The sequence below is a fragment of the Suncus etruscus genome, chromosome 1, assembly GCF_024139225.1.
Source record: "Suncus etruscus isolate mSunEtr1 chromosome 1, mSunEtr1.pri.cur, whole genome shotgun sequence".
Lineage (NCBI taxonomy): Eukaryota > Metazoa > Chordata > Mammalia > Eulipotyphla > Soricidae > Suncus > Suncus etruscus.
The window spans coordinates 66,979,675-66,993,466 of NC_064848.1; the positions used below are offsets into that span (position 1 = coordinate 66,979,675).

The 13,792-nt window shown below is 37.0% G+C and overlaps 1 non-coding gene across 1 annotated transcript; it reads right to left on the reverse strand.

Moving 5' to 3' along the window:
* Positions 1–701: 701 nt before the first annotated feature.
* LOC126025882 (U6 spliceosomal RNA) lies at positions 702–808 on the reverse strand. Its single transcript, XR_007501535.1, has one exon. It is a non-coding gene; the product is annotated as a U6 spliceosomal RNA (small nuclear RNA).
* Between the last annotated feature and the right edge of the window lie 12,984 nt (positions 809–13,792).

Genomic DNA, 13,792 nt, shown 5'->3' on the forward strand with positions numbered 1-13,792 from the left:
TGCCTTTCCTGACTGTACCATCATCTGTTAGGTTACACCTTATTTTACCTAAAACAAAGATCATCCCTTGTTCCTTTGTATGTTTGCTTACAACTTGGATTCACCCCAAAACAGAGACTGTCTTACTTGTAAACCTGGGTGGGTCTGGCTCAGGCTAGCCTGAGCTATCTGTTCTTACTGCCCCACCTAGAGGTGCTCTCTGTACTCAATTAAAATGGCAGTTCTGGCAGGCAGCTTGTTCTTCGTATGAGGTAGAAGACTATCCAGGTTACATGTATTTTACTCTCAACCTGGTTCGAATTATTTCATGTGTGACCCTGATTTAGATTTGTTCACCTGGGGTTAGAGATTCGGTGTGTGGAATACTTTTACAATCATCAAAATCATGTTCATTAGTTATATTTTTTCAACAGAAGGAACAATTTAATGAATTTTAAAATTAAAATATATCAACTTTTTAAAATATACTATCCTATTTTATAACACTGAGTTAATTTAATCCTAAAGACATATATGTTATTATTTTGGTAGATGAGGGAATGCAGAGTTTAAGAGTACTTAAACAATGTGAATAAGATTAAGAAGCTAGTAAGTGGTAGAGCTAAATTCTATACGCAATCAATCTGCCCCCAAATCTAAATTTTTTAGATTATCTTTTTTTAATATCTTTATTTAAACACCTTGATTACAAACATAATTATAGTAATATGGAACGCTTCACAAATTTGCATGTCATCCTCATGCAGGGGCCATGCTAATCTTCTCTGTATCGTTCCAGTTTTAGTATATGTGCTGCTGAAGTGAGCACAAACCTAAATTTTTTTTAAATATCCTTATTCTTATTTTTTAAATTAAGGCACTGTGATTTACAGAGTTGTTCATAATATTATTTCAGTCATAAAGTACAGTATAATACAAATCTCACCACTAGCATTAACTCCCTCCATCAATGTCTCTGAGTTCCCTCCTCAATCCTCCCAGTCTGCTTCTTTTCAAGGTAAATTTTTAAATTTGGTTATTGTTGGTTCCTATTCTTATAATATTGATCACTCTATGATTTAGAGGTATGCAGCTTTCACACCTCTACACAACCAATGTATCTAAGGGTGCTTACCACCATCTCTGTTATGCCCTAGTGAAAAAATAGTCTGTGATATATATATATAAAATGGAATACTATGCAGCTGCAATAACAAAATCATGCAGTTTACTACAACTTGGGTGAAACTTTAGCATTTTATGTTAGGCAAATTAAATAGAAGAATAAATACAAATATGAGATGATCTCATTTATCTACAGCATATAAAATAACAAGACAAGGGGGTGCAAGGTAACAAAGGAGGGAGAGAAAACCTTTGATTTTTGATTAGAGAAATGAGAGAACAGGAAAGGACAGAAATTGAGGGGGACAGTAAAATATGAACTTTAAGCCACAACACTACCTCCCAAATGACTAAGGTCTATTTTTTCATTAGCTTTTATAAGTTTTTTATAAAGTTTTATAAAGTTTTTTATAAGCTATATACTCTTGTAACTTTTACTCTTAATAAGTAATATCTATTTAGAAAAAATATCCAGATTTTTTTTCAATAATTGCTCATGTTATAAGGACTCCAAATCTCTTCATCATCCAGATTACCTGGAAATTAAAAGGTGACTAAACATCATTTTATGGATGTTTTACTTTACATTTATGAACATATATGTCTATATATCTCTCTCTAGAAAAAGAGAGAGCAAGAATGAGAAAGAAAAGGACAATAAAATATGTAGGAGATAGAAAGAGGTAGTATTTATTTTCTTTTTCCTATATGTTTTTAAGGAAAAAGAAAATATTTGGTTTATCTCATTATTTCTCAGATAATCTTTCTCATTTTTCTGATTTAAATTATCATAATTACTAAGCTTCTTTGGCCCTTGTTGGGGTCATTCCAAGTGGTGCTAAGAGGGATGCCTGAAATGCCTGGACACATGAAAGGAGATATTTATGAACTATTTCAGCACTTCATTTTCCTTCATGTGAGTTGAGGTAGATTTAGAAAAAAAACTATATAAAATATTTTCTTTTTCTTATTACACTGTATTTAGTTTTATTCAACCTGTGCTAAGATCTGGGAAATTCTATGCATTGCTAGATGCTTGCTAACCAGTATTTAGGTCAACCATTTACTTGCTAACATGCCATTTATTAATGTCAACAAGTTGTTCATGAGCCTTTTAAACAGTTTAAATCTAAGTATAAACTTCTAAAAAATGGTCACTGGAGATTTCTTTCTTAATAAACAATGTCACATTATTTTAATCCTTAAAAATGGTCTTTCCATCATTGATGAATCAACCTAAAGGTACCATCTCTAATTCACATTTAAAAAATCTTGTTGAAAGTGACTTAAAGTTTAACATTTTAATAATATTCCAATGATACCACCATCATATACTCTTTATTGTCTTTTAGTATAAATATTAAGGCCTTGATTTTACATGCCTAAACCCAATCATGAATAAATCTGTAATTTCATGATAACGTCCCCACAAAAAGTATGCGATGACAAAGACAGGTTTTGTTAGCAAGAAATTAATAGAAGAAAATGGATAAATTAATAAATTTATTACAAAAGTAGATGCAATACAATTAAAATGTCTTATAACTACCAAAATATATGTATATACAAATGTATATACAAATATATGTATATACAAATATATATCTATATACACATATTTGTATAAATGTTTATATACATGTACTACATATGTGTATGTGTAGTACATGTAGTCATGGATATGCTGTCTTTAAATTAATAAAGACCAATCTAAGTTTTAAATTTGGAAATATTATTTGTATCTGTATGTGTTTCTGTGTTTCGACCTCATGTCTCATGCATGCAAGGTCTGAGCTTTACTACTGACCTATAGCTCTAGACTGAATGTATAATTGTTTAATCATGACTGTATAATTATCTTTTATTCAGATAATTATCTGAGTAAATTATCTGTATAAACTAGTATACCTTTCTATGTTTATTTTCTGAAGCCAATCTTAATGGTTTATTTAAGAAAGAGGGAAAATGTCCATTCAAAATGTTTGTTGCCTTGGTTTTATATTCAGGCCACAACCAGCAGTGTTCAGGGTTTACTCCTGGCTCAGTGTTCAGGGATCACTCCTGGTAATCTCAGGGGACCATATGGGGACCAAGGATGTAAAGCCACATACAAGACAAATGTTCTATCTACTATCTCTATCAATGTATTATCTCTCCAACCACAGAACATACCTTTTTAATCGCAAATACATGTGCTTAAGTAAGTGTTTCCAAGATTTAGCTCAGGCTAGTTACTATTAGAAACCTATTACCTAGTTTCCACAAATAACGAAAAATAATACTTAAGATCAAATGTGAAAACGCACATAAAACCTTTAACCTAGAGTTTAAAATCAGTAAGTACTAAAGAAATATTAGCTCTTCCTAACAATAGTGGTTAACCACCCTGAAAGAAAATGAGATTAGTCTGGTATAGTTGAATTTTAATAAGCCCTTGCTAGATTTTAGTGAATACCACTTTCCTTTACAAGAATTTAAATGCTTTTGTTATATACTGTTTCAAAACCCATCTATCTTAATCCATTCTATAATTTTGCACAGGGGTTAATGCCCGGTTTAGTGATCTATAATTGCAGAATTACTGTTTTCTCTTATAGGAAATTTGTACTGTGTTTTCCTTCTCTGTGGTCATGTAACAAGTCTTCATTCTGCACCATTTGTTGGAGATAACAGTTGCTAGTTCAGAAGTTTCATCCTCCAGTTTTCCCCAGCACTGCTGCGAAGTTTGTTTCAGTCAGGGCACTTGCTGTTCTCTCTTCCCACCTATCTTTGACATCAATTCCCTCTTCATGTAGTAAATTCTCCCCTCTCCCATCTAAAGATCATTGTCTCTGAAGCAGAATACAGGCAGAACAGGAACAAAGTGGTCCTGATTTCTTTTTGTCGTCTGTTATCACCATCTGTCTCAAGCAGAGGGCCTACCCCTTCCTGTTTGTTCCTCTTTCTCATTATTACAACTTTAAAAATTCTCCTCTTTTTAATTATTATTTATGTAAACTTTAGCTCCATGAAAATATATGCCTTAAATTGTACTTTAGCATGTACTTTAAATTTATCACTGGTTATTCATCCTTCGCTTTGCTTGCTCTCTTTTCAAAACATTTCAAAATATTTTTTCAATGCAAATTGACATTTGATGTATGACCTTCAAGTTCTTCCCTAAAAATATCTTTTCAAACCCCAATTAAAAGCAAACACTCATGAGGTTGGAGAGATAGTAGAAGGGTAAGGCACTTGCCTTGAGCATGGCTCATCCTGATATGATCCTGAACAACCTAGATGACTCCCCCACACCACCAGATGTGATCCCGGAAAACAGAGCGAGGAGAAAGCCCTGAACAGCTGAATGTTGCCTTCAAACCAAAATAAGTAAATAAAATCATATACTTATATGCAATGTGAGATCCTGGATACTATCGTTTTAAAATTACCTGACAGTCGTGTCTCAATTTTGAACAAATTTAGGATGTGAGGGCTATCTGGCTGCGACATCTGTCACCCCATTGATCGCCAGGGTTGATTTCAGCTGATCTGGTTGGCTAGGCAGGTGTCCCCTTCCTCCCTCACCACTCCATGTGTGACCTTCCCGAAGCTGCACGCTCAATCGAAGAGGATGGCCTTCCCCGAATAGAGACGGACGTTCTTAGTTGAGGATATAAGAATAGCTGTGTTCCCCTGCTAGAACCTCCAAACAAGCTCTCAATTTTAAACAAATTTAGAAAGCCATTTGTTAAGAAAGTGTAAATTAGCAGATAATGTGGACTAATATCATAGTTATGGAAAATGTAAGAAACCTCTGGGTAAACTTGGTATATATTCAAAAAACCAACTACAATAACTGTTGGATTAGATATAGGTTGTGAGATAATGAATAATGAAAGCCTTAAAATATATAAATATATACATTTAATTTGATAAATTAAGTAGATGGTAGATCTGTTAAATGAGAGGAAAATAATTGAAACAGCAAATACTTAACTAATGATTAACTAATCATTCTATTTGACCATGTTGGAGTTTTTTACTAGAGACCCAAGTTGATGTATAAAGTAGGATGTAAGAAATTAGAACTTGAGAGAGAGAATAATGGGTTAAAAATATTTAAGTAATGTACTAATGTTTATATTTAAAGATTTTTGATTATCTGAAATTACCTAGATTATATCATAAAGATGAGAAAAGTGTCAAAGAGAAAGCTTTGAGAAATGGTAATATTTAGAGGTCTGGAACAAGAAGTAAATTCATTTGAGATAAAATGCAAAGATGAAAGAAAAATCAGAGAATCACAATATCCTGAAAATCAAATGAAGAAGGTATATCAAGAAAAAGGGTCAGTGCATGGTGACCAATGTTAAGAAATCACATAAATCTAGGGATATACCCTAGGAACACAAAAATACAATACAAAAATTCCTTCCTCATCACTTTTCAGCCTTTTGGCTAAGATCAAGTGTAGTAAAAATCCCTTCCTCATACCTATATTCAATGCAGTGCTATTTACAATAGCCAGACTCTGGAAACAACCAAGATGTCCTTCAACAGATGAATAGCTAAGGAAACTGTGGTACATATACACAATGGAATATTATGCAGCCATCAGGAGACATGAAGTCATAAGATTTTTCTATATGTGAATGTACATGGAATCTATTATGCTGAGTGAAATAAGTCAGAGGGAGAGAGATAGACACAGAATAGTCTCACTCATCTATGGTTTTAAGAAAAATTAAGGACATTATTTACTAATCCCCAGAGACAATAGAGATGAGGGCTGGAAGGACTGGCTCACAATATGAAGCTCACCACAAAGAGTAGTGGTGCAATTAGGGAAATAACTACACTAACAACTATCATGACAATCTTAATGAGTGAGAGGAGTAGAATGCCTGTCTTAGATACAGGCAAGGGTTGGGAAGGGGGCAGGACATTGGTAGTAGAAATGTTGCACTGGTGATGGTGAGTGTTCTGTTTATGACTGAAACCCAACTACAATCATGTTTGTAATCATGGTGCTTAAATAAAGATTTTATATAAAAAATAAATAACATAAAATGATCTCAGATAAGTGAACATTATGACATTACCATGATGAGATCACTAGTGAAATATGGTCTACTTTATTAGAGAAGTTTAGAGGAACACCAAATTAGGATAATGTGATGAGAAAATGAGAAATAGGTAGAGGCAGTGAATACAGATGGTGTTCCTTTCCTATGAAAGAAATAGAGAAATAAAGAGTAACTGAACCAGACTACTTTTCTATTTTGTTCAGATAGGTAGTCTTTATGCTTCATTTTAACAGGAAGGATACAGTGGTGAGGGAGATGTTAATACTGAATTGAGGTGGCAAATGGCAGTTAAAATTCTTTTTGGTAAAAGTAAGGTGGAGGCAACAAGTAAGTTGAATTAAGAAAGGAGCAGAGGGGCCGGAGAGATAGCATGAAGGTAAGGCATTTGCCTTTCATGCAGAAGGTCATCGGTTCGAATCCCGGCGTCCCATATGGTCCCCCGTGCCTGCCAGGAGCAATTTCTGAGCATGGAGCCAGGAGTAACCCCTGAGCATTGCCGGGTGTGACCCAAAAATCACAAAAAAAAAAAAAAAAAAAAAAGAAAGGAGCAGAGAATCTTTAATTACATCTGAAGGGAGGCAGATATATGCATACAGATTCAATTTGCCAATGCTCTCATTGAGTTAAGGCGATTCATTTCAGAATAGGACTACAATTTTGTGTAAATACACTGAGTAGTACTTAGCTTAGAAAAAAAGAGAAGGACAGTGAAATGATCTGCTGAGAAAATGTAAATTTACTAGAAAATTTGAATATGGTTGGTTTGCCAATGTTAAATGACCACTCATGGATGCGATTAAGAATCTGTTTTAGGGCTCCCTGTGTGTGACACCAGGCGGGGAAAATCCGTGAAAGTACACCGGCCCAGTGGGGCTCAACTGTGAAAGACTGTGAGTGTGACCTGTCTATGTCTGTCTACTTTCCTCTTACGTGAAACTCTTGCGAGTGGGGCAAAAAGAGGCTCCAGAGGAGCACGGCCGCTCCGCTTTGCTACGCGGCCGTGCACTCTTTCTAAGGAACTCCATTGCAACAAGAAGGAAAAATCACACTAAGAACGGCGCTATATCACAGAAGCAAACATTTCTCTCTGGACTGTCTTCTCTGTTGCATGCTCGGGCCTAAGATTTGACCCAGTGTGAGGCTTCATCCACGGAGGACTCCCCTCCCTTAGAGGCAAGTCAGCCCATCCAGAAAGGGAAGAGCCAGAGGAGTGTGCTGCCTACATCATATAGACAATGAATACCACCACAACACGTAGAAAAACCCACAATACAAGTGTGACAATGGGGAAACAATGCAGGCCAGCATCAGACATAGAGAATGAAGATGACAATTCTGAGGACCAGATAATGACCAACCAACTAATCAACCTCTCAGATAAGGACTTTAGACTAGCAATATGGAAGATACTCAACAGACTCCAAGAAACCATGGATCGAGTTGAACAGAACACTAATAAGAACCAAGAAAATATGAAGGCAGAAATCACAAAACTCCAAACTGAAATAATATGTCAACTAACAGGACGGAAAAAGTCAGTAAACGAAGTGAATGACAAAATGGATAAGCTCTGGGACAGGGTATCAGAAGCGGAGAATAGACTTGGTGCTGTGGAAGATGAGATACATAACAATTCCATACAGCAGGAGAGATTGGACAAAAAACTTAAAGCAAATGAGCAGACAATGGAAAAATTAGTCAAAGAATGGGAACAGATGAAAATAGAAGTCTATGATAAGATCAACAGAAACAACTTAAGAATCATTGGAGTCCCAGAGACCCAGGAAGAAAATTTCCAGGAAGAATCAATGGTCAAGAACATCATTAAAGAGAAACTTCCAGAGCTAAAGAATATATGTGATCAAATCCTGCATGCCCGAAGAGTACCAACCAAAAGAGACCCCAGAAAAACCACCCCAAGACACATCCTAGTCACAATGACAAATCCCACAGATAGAGACAGAATTCTGAAAACAGCAAGATCAAAAGGGGAAATCACGTTCAAGCAAGCTTCCCTGAGATTTACAGCAGACCTGTCACCAGAAACACTCAATGCCAGAAAGCAGTGGTGGGATATTGTGACAAGACTGAATGAAATGAATGCTTCACCCAGAATACTATACCCAGCAAAACTCACTTTCCGGTTTGATGGAAGAATACATGGTTTCACAGACAAAAAACAGCTCAGAAACTTCACAGACACAAAACCAGTCTTAAGAGAAAAACTGAAAGACCTAACTAAGACTACCCAAAAGACACACCAAATTTTGAAATAAAGATGGCGTTAAATCCCAGGACAATTCTTTCTCTCAACGTCAATGGATTAAATGCACCAGTTAAGAGACACAGAGTGGCTAAATGGATCAAAAAACTCAATCCAACCTTCTGCTGCCTACAAGAAACGCACCTGAATAGTCAGAACAAACATAGACTCAAAATAAAAGGCTGGAGAAAAATTATCCAAGCAAACAACACCCATAAAAAAGCTGGAGTGGCCATACTAATATCAGATAATGCAAACTTTATACTCACGAAGGTTGTAAGGGACAAAGACGGACATTTTATATTAATCAAGGGGTACGTAGAGCAGGAAGAATTCACTCTCCTAAACATATATGCACCAAATGAGGGGCCAGCAAAATATTTAATACAACTGTTGACAAATCTGAAAAATAATATCAACAACAACACAATAATTGTGGGGGACCTTAACACGGCTTTGTTAACACTGGACAGGTCAACCAGACTGAAACCCAACAAGAATATACTAGACCTGAGGAGAGAAATGGAAGAAAGAGGCCTAGTGGATATATATAGGACACTCCATCCCCAGAAACCTGGATACACATTCTTCTCCAATGTACATGGGACATTCTCCAGGATAGACTACATGCTGGCACATAAAACATACCTCCATAAGATCAAGAGGATAGAAATTTTGCAGACTACCTTCGCTGACCACAAGGCTCTGAAATTATTTGTGAACTCCAAAGGGACTCAGAAGAAACACTTTAACACCTGGAAGTTAAACAGCCTCAGGCTCAATAACCAGTGGGTCCGAGATGAAATCAAGGAGGAAATCAAAAGGTTCCTGGAAACAAATGACAATCAAGACACAAACTCTCAGAACTTATGGGACACAGCAAAAGCAGTACTGAGAGGAAAATTTATAGCTTTGCAAGCACACATCAGGAAGGAAGAAGGAGCTTACCTGAGTAGCTTAATGACACAGCTAATAGAACTAGAAAATGCTCAACAAAAGGACCCAAGAATAGGAAGACAGAAGGAAATAACAAAGCTGAGAGCAGAAATCAACGAAGTGGAAACTCAAAAAACAATCCGAAAGATCAACGAAAGCAGAAGTTGGTTCTTTGAAAAAATAAACAAGATTGATAGACCACTGGCAAACCTAACAAAGAAAGAGAGAGAGAGTAACTTGATAACTCGTATCAGGAATGAAAAAGGAGAGATCACTACTGATATGACAGAGATTCAAAGGGTAATCAGAAACTACTTTGAAAAACTCTACGCCACTAAATATGAGAACCTGGAAGAAATGGATAAATTCTTGGACTCTTATAATCTTCCACGGTTGAAGGAAGAGGATGTAGCATATCTAAACACCCCCATCACCATTGATGAAATTAAAACAGTAATCAAATGTCTGCCGAAAAACAAAAGCCCAGGTCCAGATGGATTCAATAATGAATTCTATCAAACTTTCCAAGAGGAACTACTGCCAATCTTGGCAAGACTCTTTCATGAAATTGAACAAACAGAAACACTTCCAAATAGCTTTTATGAAGCCAACATCACCTTGATACCTAAACCAGACAGAGACGCTACCAAAAAAGAAAATTACAGACCAATATCACTGATGAATGCAGATGCAAAGATCCTCAACAAAATCCTGGCAAATAGGATTCAATGCCTCGCTAAGAAGATCATCCACTACGATCAAGTAGGTTTCATCCCAGAAATGCAAGGCTGGTTTAACATCCGTAAATCTATCAACATAATACACAACATCAATAACAAGAAAAATAAAAACCACATGATCATATCAATAGATGCAGAGAAAGCATTTGATAAGGTCCAACACCCATTCTTGATCAAAACTCTCAGCAAGATGGGAATGGAGGGAACCTTTCTCAATATAGTGAAGGCCATCTACCACAAGCCAGTGGCAAATATTATCCTCAATGGAGAAAAACTGAAAGCCTTCCCTCTAAATTCTGGCACAAGACAAGGCTGTCCTCTCTCACCACTCCTATTCAACATAGCACTGGAAGTACTTGCTATAGCGATTAGGCAAGAAAAGGAGATCAAGGGAATCCAGATAGGAAAGGAAGAAGTCAAGCTTTCACTGTTTACAGATTACATGATACTCTACTTAGAAAACCCTAAAGACTCTATCAAAAAGCTTCTAGAAACAATAGACTCATATAGCAAGGTGGCAGGCTACAAAATTAACACACAAAAATCAATGGCCTTTCTATATACCAATAGTAATAAGGATGAAATGGACATTAAGAAAACAACCCCATTCACAATAGTGCCACACAAACTCAAGTATCTTGGAATCAACTTGACTAAATATGTGAAGGACCTATACAAAGAAAACTATAAAACTCTGCTCCAAGAAATAAGAGAGGACACACGGAAATGGAAACGCATACCCTGCTCATGGATTGGCAGGATTAACATCATCAAAATGTCAATACTCCCCAAGGCATTATACAGATTTAATGCCATCCCTCTAAAGATACCCATGACATTCTTCAAAGAAGTGGATCAGACACTTTTGAAATTCATTTGGAACAATAAACACCCTCGAATAGTTAAAGCAATCATTGGGAACAAGAATATGGGAGGAATTACTTTCCCCAACTTTAAACTGTACTACAAAGCAACAGTTATCAAAACAGCATGGTATTGAAATAAGGATAGGTCCTCAGATCATTGGAATAGGCTTGAATACTCAGAAAATGTTCCCCAGAGATACAACCACCTAATTTTTGATAAAGGAGCAGAAAATCCTAAATGGAGCAGGGAAAGCCTCTTCAACAAGTGGTGTTGGCACAATTGGATAGCCACTTGCAAAAACTTAAACTTAGACCCCCAGCTAACATCATGTACAAAGGTAAAATCCAAATGGATTAAAGACCTCGATATCAGCCCCCAAACCATAAGATATATAGAACAGCACATAGGCAAAACACTCCAGGACATTACAGGCATCTTCAAGGAGGAAACTGCACTCTCCAAGCAAGTGAAAGCAGAGATTAACAGATGGGAATATATTAAGCTGAGAAGCTTCTGCACCTCAAAGGAAATAGTGCCCAAGATACAAGAGCCACCCACTGAGTGGGAGAAACTATTCACCCAATACCCATCAGATAAGGAGCTAATCTCCAAAATATACAAGGCACTGACAGAACTTTACAAGAAAAAAACATCTAACCCCATCAAAAAATGGGGAGAAGAAATGAACAGACACTTTGACAAAGAAGAAATACACATGGCCAAAAGACACATGAAAAAATGTTCCACATCACTAATCATCAGGGAGATGCAAATCAAAACAACGATGAGATACCACCTCACACCCCAGAGAATGGCACACATCACAAAGAATGAGAATAAACAGTGTTGGCGGGAATGTGGAGAGAAAGGAACTCTTATCCACTGCTGGTGGGAATGCTGTCTAGTTCAACCTTTATGGAAAGCGATATGGAGATTCCTCCAAAAACTGGAAATCGAGCTCCCATACGATCCAGCTATACCACTCCTAGGAATATACCCTAGGAACACAAAAATACAATACAAAAACCCCTTCCTTACACCTATATTCATTGCAGCTCTATTTACCATTGCAAGACTCTGGAAACAACCAAGATGCCCTTCAACAGACGAATGGCTAAAGAAACTGTGGTACATATACACAATGGAATATTATGCAGCTGTCAGGAGAGATGAAGTCATGAAATTTTCCTATACATGGATGTACACGGAATCTATTATGCTGCGTGAAATAAGTCAGAGGGAGAGAGAAAAACGCAGAATGGTCTTACTCATCTATGGGTTTTAAGAAAAAATGAAAGACACCCTTGTAATAATAATTTTCAGACACAAAAGAGAAAAGAGCTGGAAGTTCCAGCTCACCTCAGGAAGCTCACCACAAAGAGTGATGAGTTTAGTTAGGGAAATAACTACATTTTGAACTGTCCTAATAATGAGAATGTATGAGGAAAATGGAGAGCCTGTCTAGAGTACAGGCGGGGGTCGGGTGGGGCGAAGGGAGACTTGGGACATTGGTGATGGGAATGTTGCACTGGTGATGGGTGGTGTTCTTTACATGACTGAAACCCAAACACAATCATGTATGTAATTAAGGTGTTTAAATAAATTAAAAAAAAAAAAGAATCTGTTTTAGGGGCCGGGCGGTGGCGCTAGAGGTAAGGTGCCTGCCTTGCCTGTGCTAACCTTGGACGGACCGCAGTTCGATCCCCCGGTGTCCCATACAGTCCCCCCAAGCCAGGAGCAACTTCTGAGTGCATAGCCAGAAGTAACCCCTGATTACCGGGTGTGGCCCAAAAACCAAAAACCAAAAAAAAAAAAAAAAAAAGAATCTGTTTTTATTCTGATCAATACTACTGTTATTTTCTCCAGTAAGATTGAGATCTAGATAAGAATAAATGTGGAGGGGCCGGAGCAGTGGCGCTAGAGGTAAGGCGTCTGCCTTGCAAGCACTAGCCTGGGACAGACCATGGTTCGATCCTACGGCATCCCATGTTGTTCTCCCAAGCCAGGAGCGATCTCTGAGCATATAGCCAGGAGTAACCCCTGAGTGAGTGTCAAAAGAGTGTGGGCTCCCCCCCAAATAACATGGAGAGAATAATTTATGTATTTAAACAATTTTTTCTTTTCTTAGATATAAATAAAAACTGATAAGGAAGTAATTACTGCGAGTTTTAAGTGAATAATTACAATGTTGAATCATGTTATCTAAGTAAAGGAATGGACTGTGATCAATATTTTCTTTCTTTTGTTTGTCATGTTCACTTTGTTCTTTATTGTTTTGTTATTTTTGGTGGGCCCACTGAAGCACTTCTAAGGGGGTCTGGGTCTGTGCTCAGTGATATTCAGAAAACCTATGTGCTAAGGACCAAGGTGCTCTGATACTGCTCAGGCACTGTAAGAGACCGCTAGAACCACCCACCAGCAGAGCTTGGGGGACCTCCAGGGCTACACCCAAAGATACTTGTAAGGCCATGTCATACTAGGATTGTATTTATAGTGCATGCAAGGAATGCACCCCAACCTGTCTCAGGAAAGAGTTTTCCTTTTAGTTTCTTTTTTTTTTCATAATTTTTTATTTTTCATTATGAGAACAAAGATGCAAAGAAAGAGGACAAGTTACACTGGAAGGACAATCACCCATAACATAATTCTCAGAAGTCCCCTTGCTGATATCTTAACTTTGAAATTTCAGCCAAAGAACATTAAGATAAATAAGACAGAATCCATGTACAATTACTTTGTCCCTCAAGTCCCCAGATTGTAACACTTTATAATATTTCTTAACAGCACACAAGGCAATCTAAAGCCATAAAACT